The sequence below is a fragment of the Salmo salar genome, chromosome 24 (genome assembly GCF_965601325.2).
Source record: "Salmo salar chromosome 24, fSalSal1, whole genome shotgun sequence".
Taxonomy (NCBI): domain Eukaryota; kingdom Metazoa; phylum Chordata; class Actinopteri; order Salmoniformes; family Salmonidae; genus Salmo; species Salmo salar.
This window is the reverse complement of record NC_138314.1, coordinates 43,598,882-43,607,103: the sequence shown is the minus strand read 5'-3', so window position 1 is coordinate 43,607,103 and position 8,222 is coordinate 43,598,882.

Below are 8,222 nucleotides of genomic sequence, written 5' to 3'. Positions count from 1 at the left end.
GGGAGGTAGTAACTAGTAGTGTCTATTCAGCAGTCTGATGCTCTGGGAGGTAGTAACTAGTAGTGTCTATTCAGCAGTCTGATGGTCTGGGAGGTAGTAACTAGTAGTGTCTATTCAGCAGTCTGATGCTCTGGGAGGTAGTAACTAGTAGTGTCTATTCAGCAGTCTGATAGTCTGGAGGTAGTAACTAGTAGTGTCTATTCAGCAGTCTGATGGTCTGGAGGTAGTAACTAGTAGTGTCTATTCAGCAGTCTGATGGTCTGGGAGGAAGTAACTAGTAGTGTCTATTCAGCAGTCTGATGGTCTGGAGGTAGTAACTAGTAGTGTCTATTCAGCAGTCTGATAGTCTGGAGGTAGTAACTAGTAGTGTCTATTCAGCAGTCTGATGGTCTGGAGGTAGTAACTAGTAGTGTCTATTCAGCAGTCTAATGGTCTGGAGGTAGTAACTAGTAGTGTCTATTCAGCAGTCTGATGGTCTGGAGGTAGTAACTAGTAGTGTCTATTCAGCAGTCTGATGGTCTGGAGGTAGTAACTAGTAGTGTCTATTCAGCAGTCTGATGGTCTGGGAGGTAGTAACTAGTAGTGTCTATTCAGCAGTCTGATGGTCTGGGAGGTAGTAACTAGTAGTGTCTATTCAGCAGTCTGATGGTCTTGGAGGTAGTAACTAGTAGTGTCTATTCAGCAGTCTGATGGTCTGGGAGGTAGTAACTAGTAGTGTCTATTCAGCAGTCTGATAGTCTGGAGGTAGTAACTAGTAGTGTCTATTCAGCAGTCTGATGGTCTAGAGGTATTAACTAGTAGTGTTTATTCAACAGTTTGATGGTCTGGGAGGTAGTAACTAGTAGTGTTTATTCAGCAGTCTGATGGTCTGGGAGGTAATAACTAGTAGTGTCTATTCAGCAGTCTGATAGTCTGGGAGGTAGTAACTAATAGTGTCTATTCTGCAGTCTGATGGTCTGGAGGTAGTAACTAGTAGTGTCTATTCAGCAGTCTGATAGTCTGGGAGGTAATAACTAGTAGTGTCTATTCAGCAGTCTGATAGTCTGGAGGTAGTAACTAGTAGTGTCTATTCAGCAGTCTGATAGTCTGGAGGAAGTAACTAGTAGTGTCTATTCAGCAGTCTGATAGTCTGGGAGGTAGTAACTAGTAGTGTCTATTCAGCAGTCTGATGGTCTGGGAGGTAGTAACTAGTAGTGTCTATTCAGCAGTCTGATGGTCTGGGAGGTAGTAACTAGTAGTGTCTATTCAGCAGTCTGATGCTCTGGAGGTAGTAACTAGTAGTGTCTATTCAGCAGTCTGATGGTCTGGAGGTAGTAACTAGTAGTGTCTATTCAGCAGTCTGATGGTCTGGGAGGTAGTAACTAGTAGTGTCTATTCAGCAGTCTGATAGTCTGGAGGTAGTAACTAGTAGTGTCTATTCAGCAGTCTGATAGTCTGGAGGTAGTAACTAGTAGTGTCTATTCAGCAGTCTGATGGTCTGGAGGTAGTAACTAGTAGTGTCTATTCAGCAGTCTGATGGTCTGGGAGGAAGTAACTAGTAGTGTCTATTCAGCAGTCTGATGGTCTGGAGGTAGTAACTAGTAGTGTCTATTCAGCAGTCTGATAGTCTGGAGGTAGTAACTAGTAGTGTCTATTCAGCAGTCTGATGGTCTGGAGGTAGTAACTAGTAGTGTCTATTCAGCAGTCTAATGGTCTGGAGGTAGTAACTAGTAGTGTCTATTCAGCAGTCTGATGGTCTGGAGGTAGTAACTAGTAGTGTCTATTCAGCAGTCTGATGGTCTGGAGGTAGTAACTAGTAGTGTCTATTCAGCAGTCTGATGGTCTGGGAGGTAGTAACTAGTAGTGTCTATTCAGCAGTCTGATGGTCTGGGAGGTAGTAACTAGTAGTGTCTATTCAGCAGTCTGATGGTCTGGGAGGTAGTAACTAGTAGTGTCTATTCAGCAGTCTGATGGTCTGGGAGGTAGTAACTAGTAGTGTCTATTCAGCAGTCTGATGGTCTGGGAGGTAGTAACTAGTAGTGTCTATTCAGCAGTCTGATAGTCTGGAGGTAGTAACTAGTAGTGTCTATTCAGCAGTCTGATGGTCTAGAGGTATTAACTAGTAGTGTTTATTCAACAGTCTGATGGTCTGGGAGGTAGTAACTAGTAGTGTCTATTCAGCAGTCTGATGGTCTGGGAGGTAGTAACTAGTAGTGTCTATTCAGCAGTCTGATAGTATGGGAGGTAGTAACTAGTAGTGTCTATTCAGCAATCTGATAGTCTGGAGGTAGTAACTAGTAGTGTCTATTCAGCAGTCTGATAGTCTGGAGGTAGTAACTAGTAGTGTCTATTCAGCAGTCTGATGGTCTGGAGGTAGTAACTAGTAGTGTCTATTCAGCAGTCTGATGGTCTGGGAGGTAGTAACTAGTAGTGTCTATTCAGCAGTCTGATGGTCTGGAGGTAGTAACTAGTAGTGTCTATTCAGCAGTCTGATGGTCTGGAGGTAGTAACTAGTAGAGTCTATTCAGCAGTCTGATGGTCTGGAGGTAGTAACTAGTAGTGTCTATTCAGCAGTCTGATGGTCTGGGAGGTAGTAACTAGTAGTGTCTATTCAGCAGTCTGATGGTCTGGGAGGTAGTAACTAGTAGTGTCTATTCAGCAGTCTGATGGTCTGGGAGGTAGTAACTAGTAGTGTCTATTCAGCAGTCTGATGGTCTGGGAGGTAGTAACTAGTAGTGTCTATTCAGCAGTCTGATAGTCTGGAGGTAGTAACTAGTAGTGTCTATTCAGCAGTCTGATGGTCTAGAGGTAGTAACTAGTAGTGTTTATTCAGCAGTCTGATGGTCTGGGAGGTAGTAACTAGTAGTGTCTATTCAGCAGTCTGATGGTCTGGGAGGTAGTAACTAGTAGTGTCTATTCAGCAGTCTGATGGTCTGGGAGGTAGTAACTAGTAGTGTGTATTCAGCAGTCTGATGGTCTGGGAGGTAGTAACTAGTAGTGTCTATTCAGCAGTCTGATGGTCTGGGAGGTAGTAACTAGTAGTGTCTATTCAGCAGTCTGATAGTCTGGAGGTAGTAACTAGTAGTGTCTATTCAGCAGTCTGATAGTCTGGAGGAAGTAACTAGTAGTGTCTATTCAGCAGTCTGATAGTCTGGGAGGTAGTAACTAGTAGTGTCTATTCAGCAGTCTGATGGTCTGGGAGGTAGTAACTAGTAGTGTCTATTCAGCAGTCTGATGGTCTGGGAGGTAGTAACTAGTAGTGTCTATTCAGCAGTCTGATGCTCTGGAGGTAGTAACTAGTAGTGTCTATTCAGCAGTCTGATGGTCTGGAGGTAGTAACTAGTAGTGTCTATTCAGCAGTCTGATGGTCTGGGAGGTAGTAACTAGTAGTGTCTATTCAGCAGTCTGATAGTCTGGAGGTAGTAACTAGTAGTGTCTATTCAGCAGTCTGATAGTCTGGAGGTAGTAACTAGTAGTGTCTATTCAGCAGTCTGATGGTCTGGAGGTAGTAACTAGTAGTGTCTATTCAGCAGTCTGATGGTCTGGGAGGAAGTAACTAGTAGTGTCTATTCAGCAGTCTGATGGTCTGGAGGTAGTAACTAGTAGTGTCTATTCAGCAGTCTGATAGTCTGGAGGTAGTAACTAGTAGTGTCTATTCAGCAGTCTGATGGTCTGGAGGTAGTAACTAGTAGTGTCTATTCAGCAGTCTAATGGTCTGGAGGTAGTAACTAGTAGTGTCTATTCAGCAGTCTGATGGTCTGGAGGTAGTAACTAGTAGTGTCTATTCAGCAGTCTGATGGTCTGGAGGTAGTAACTAGTAGTGTCTATTCAGCAGTCTGATGGTCTGGGAGGTAGTAACTAGTAGTGTCTATTCAGCAGTCTGATGGTCTGGGAGGTAGTAACTAGTAGTGTCTATTCAGCAGTCTGATGGTCTGGGAGGTAGTAACTAGTAGTGTCTATTCAGCAGTCTGATGGTCTGGGAGGTAGTAACTAGTAGTGTCTATTCAGCAGTCTGATGGTCTGGGAGGTAGTAACTAGTAGTGTCTATTCAGCAGTCTGATAGTCTGGAGGTAGTAACTAGTAGTGTCTATTCAGCAGTCTGATGGTCTAGAGGTATTAACTAGTAGTGTTTATTCAACAGTCTGATGGTCTGGGAGGTAGTAACTAGTAGTGTCTATTCAGCAGTCTGATGGTCTGGGAGGTAGTAACTAGTAGTGTCTATTCAGCAGTCTGATAGTATGGGAGGTAGTAACTAGTAGTGTCTATTCAGCAATCTGATAGTCTGGAGGTAGTAACTAGTAGTGTCTATTCAGCAGTCTGATAGTCTGGAGGTAGTAACTAGTAGTGTCTATTCAGCAGTCTGATGGTCTGGAGGTAGTAACTAGTAGTGTCTATTCAGCAGTCTGATGGTCTGGGAGGTAGTAACTAGTAGTGTCTATTCAGCAGTCTGATGGTCTGGAGGTAGTAACTAGTAGTGTCTATTCAGCAGTCTGATGGTCTGGAGGTAGTAACTAGTAGAGTCTATTCAGCAGTCTGATGGTCTGGAGGTAGTAACTAGTAGTGTCTATTCAGCAGTCTGATGGTCTGGGAGGTAGTAACTAGTAGTGTCTATTCAGCAGTCTGATGGTCTGGGAGGTAGTAACTAGTAGTGTCTATTCAGCAGTCTGATGGTCTGGGAGGTAGTAACTAGTAGTGTCTATTCAGCAGTCTGATGGTCTGGGAGGTAGTAACTAGTAGTGTCTATTCAGCAGTCTGATAGTCTGGAGGTAGTAACTAGTAGTGTCTATTCAGCAGTCTGATGGTCTAGAGGTAGTAACTAGTAGTGTTTATTCAGCAGTCTGATGGTCTGGGAGGTAGTAACTAGTAGTGTCTATTCAGCAGTCTGATGGTCTGGGAGGTAGTAACTAGTAGTGTCTATTCAGCAGTCTGATGGTCTGGGAGGTAGTAACTAGTAGTGTGTATTCAGCAGTCTGATGGTCTGGGAGGTAGTAACTAGTAGTGTCTATTCAGCAGTCTGATGGTCTGGGAGGTAGTAACTAGTAGTGTCTATTCAGCAGTCTGATAGTCTGGAGGTAGTAACTAGTAGTGTCTATTCAGCAGTCTGATAGTCTGGAGGAAGTAACTAGTAGTGTCTATTCAGCAGTCTGATAGTCTGGGAGGTAGTAACTAGTAGTGTCTATTCAGCAGTCTGATGGTCTGGGAGGTAGTAACTAGTAGTGTCTATTCAGCAGTCTGATGGTCTGGGAGGTAGTAACTAGTAGTGTCTATTCAGCAGTCTGATGCTCTGGAGGTAGTAACTAGTAGTGTCTATTCAGCAGTCTGATGGTCTGGAGGTAGTAACTAGTAGTGTCTATTCAGCAGTCTGATGGTCTGGGAGGTAGTAACTAGTAGTGTCTATTCAGCAGTCTGATAGTCTGGAGGTAGTAACTAGTAGTGTCTATTCAGCAGTCTGATAGTCTGGAGGTAGTAACTAGTAGTGTCTATTCAGCAGTCTGATGGTCTGGAGGTAGTAACTAGTAGTGTCTATTCAGCAGTCTGATGGTCTGGGAGGAAGTAACTAGTAGTGTCTATTCAGCAGTCTGATGGTCTGGAGGTAGTAACTAGTAGTGTCTATTCAGCAGTCTGATAGTCTGGAGGTAGTAACTAGTAGTGTCTATTCAGCAGTCTGATGGTCTGGAGGTAGTAACTAGTAGTGTCTATTCAGCAGTCTAATGGTCTGGAGGTAGTAACTAGTAGTGTCTATTCAGCAGTCTGATGGTCTGGAGGTAGTAACTAGTAGTGTCTATTCAGCAGTCTGATGGTCTGGAGGTAGTAACTAGTAGTGTCTATTCAGCAGTCTGATGGTCTGGGAGGTAGTAACTAGTAGTGTCTATTCAGCAGTCTGATGGTCTGGGAGGTAGTAACTAGTAGTGTCTATTCAGCAGTCTGATGGTCTGGGAGGTAGTAACTAGTAGTGTCTATTCAGCAGTCTGATGGTCTGGGAGGTAGTAACTAGTAGTGTCTATTCAGCAGTCTGATGGTCTGGGAGGTAGTAACTAGTAGTGTCTATTCAGCAGTCTGATAGTCTGGAGGTAGTAACTAGTAGTGTCTATTCAGCAGTCTGATGGTCTAGAGGTATTAACTAGTAGTGTTTATTCAACAGTCTGATGGTCTGGGAGGTAGTAACTAGTAGTGTCTATTCAGCAGTCTGATGGTCTGGGAGGTAGTAACTAGTAGTGTCTATTCAGCAGTCTGATAGTATGGGAGGTAGTAACTAGTAGTGTCTATTCAGCAATCTGATAGTCTGGAGGTAGTAACTAGTAGTGTCTATTCAGCAGTCTGATAGTCTGGAGGTAGTAACTAGTAGTGTCTATTCAGCAGTCTGATGGTCTGGAGGTAGTAACTAGTAGTGTCTATTCAGCAGTCTGATGGTCTGGGAGGTAGTAACTAGTAGTGTCTATTCAGCAGTCTGATGGTCTGGAGGTAGTAACTAGTAGTGTCTATTCAGCAGTCTGATGGTCTGGAGGTAGTAACTAGTAGAGTCTATTCAGCAGTCTGATGGTCTGGAGGTAGTAACTAGTAGTGTCTATTCAGCAGTCTGATGGTCTGGGAGGTAGTAACTAGTAGTGTCTATTCAGCAGTCTGATGGTCTGGGAGGTAGTAACTAGTAGTGTCTATTCAGCAGTCTGATGGTCTGGGAGGTAGTAACTAGTAGTGTCTATTCAGCAGTCTGATGGTCTGGGAGGTAGTAACTAGTAGTGTCTATTCAGCAGTCTGATAGTCTGGAGGTAGTAACTAGTAGTGTCTATTCAGCAGTCTGATGGTCTAGAGGTAGTAACTAGTAGTGTTTATTCAGCAGTCTGATGGTCTGGGAGGTAGTAACTAGTAGTGTCTATTCAGCAGTCTGATGGTCTGGGAGGTAGTAACTAGTAGTGTCTATTCAGCAGTCTGATGGTCTGGGAGGTAGTAACTAGTAGTGTGTATTCAGCAGTCTGATGGTCTGGGAGGTAGTAACTAGTAGTGTCTATTCAGCAGTCTGATGGTCTGGGAGGTAGTAACTAGTAGTGTCTATTCAGCAGTCTGATAGTCTGGAGGTAGTAACTAGTAGTGTCTATTCAGCAGTCTGATGGTCTAGAGGTATTAACTAGTAGTGTTTATTCAACAGTCTGATGGTCTGGGAGGTAGTAACTAGTAGTGTCTATTCAGCAGTCTGATGGTCTGGGAGGTAGTAAGTAGTAGTGTCTATTCAGCAGTCTGATAGTCTGGGAGGTAGTAACTAGTAGTGTCTATTCAGCAGTCTGATAGTCTGGGAGGTAGTAACTAGTAGTGTCTATTCAGCAGTCTGATGGTCTGGGAGGTAGTAACTAGTAGTGTCTATTCAGCAGTCTGATGGTCTGGGAGGTAGTAACTGGTAGTGTCTATTCAGCAGTCTGATGCTCTGGAGGTAGTAACTAGTAGTGTCTATTCAGCAGTCTGATGGTCTGGAGGTAGTAACTAGTAGTGTCTATTCAGCAGTCTGATGGTCTGGGAGGTAGTAACTAGTAGTGTCTATTCAGCAGTCTGATAGTCTGGAGGTAGTAACTAGTAGTGTCTATTCGGCAGTCTGATAGTCTGGAGGTAGTAACTAGTAGTGTCTATTCAGCAGTCTGATGGTCTGGAGGTAGTAACTAGTAGTGTCTATTCAGCAGTCTGATGGTCTGGGAGGAAGTAACTAGTAGTGTCTATTCAGCAGTCTGATGGTCTGGAGGTAGTAACTAGTAGTGTCTATTCAGCAGTCTGATAGTCTGGAGGTAGTAACTAGTAGTGTCTATTCAGCAGTCTGATGGTCTGGAGGTAGTAACTAGTAGTGTCTATTCAGCAGTCTAATGGTCTGGAGGTAGTAACTAGTAGTGTCTATTCAGCTGTCTGATGGTCTGGAGGTAGTAACTAGTAGTGTCTATTCAGCAGTCTGATGGTCTGGAGGTAGTAACTAGTAGTGTCTATTCAGCAGTCTGATGGTCTGGGAGGTAGTAACTAGTAGTGTCTATTCAGCAGTCTGATGGTCTGGGAGGTAGTAACTAGTAGTGTCTATTCAGCAGTCTGATGGTCTGGGAGGTAGTAACTAGTAGTGTCTATTCAGCAGTCTGATGGTCTGGGAGGTAGTAACTAGTAGTGTCTATTCAGCAGTCTGATAGTCTGGAGGTAGTAACTAGTAGTGTCTATTCAGCAGTCTGATGGTCTAGAGGTATTAACTAGTAGTGTTTATTCAACAGTCTGATGGTCTG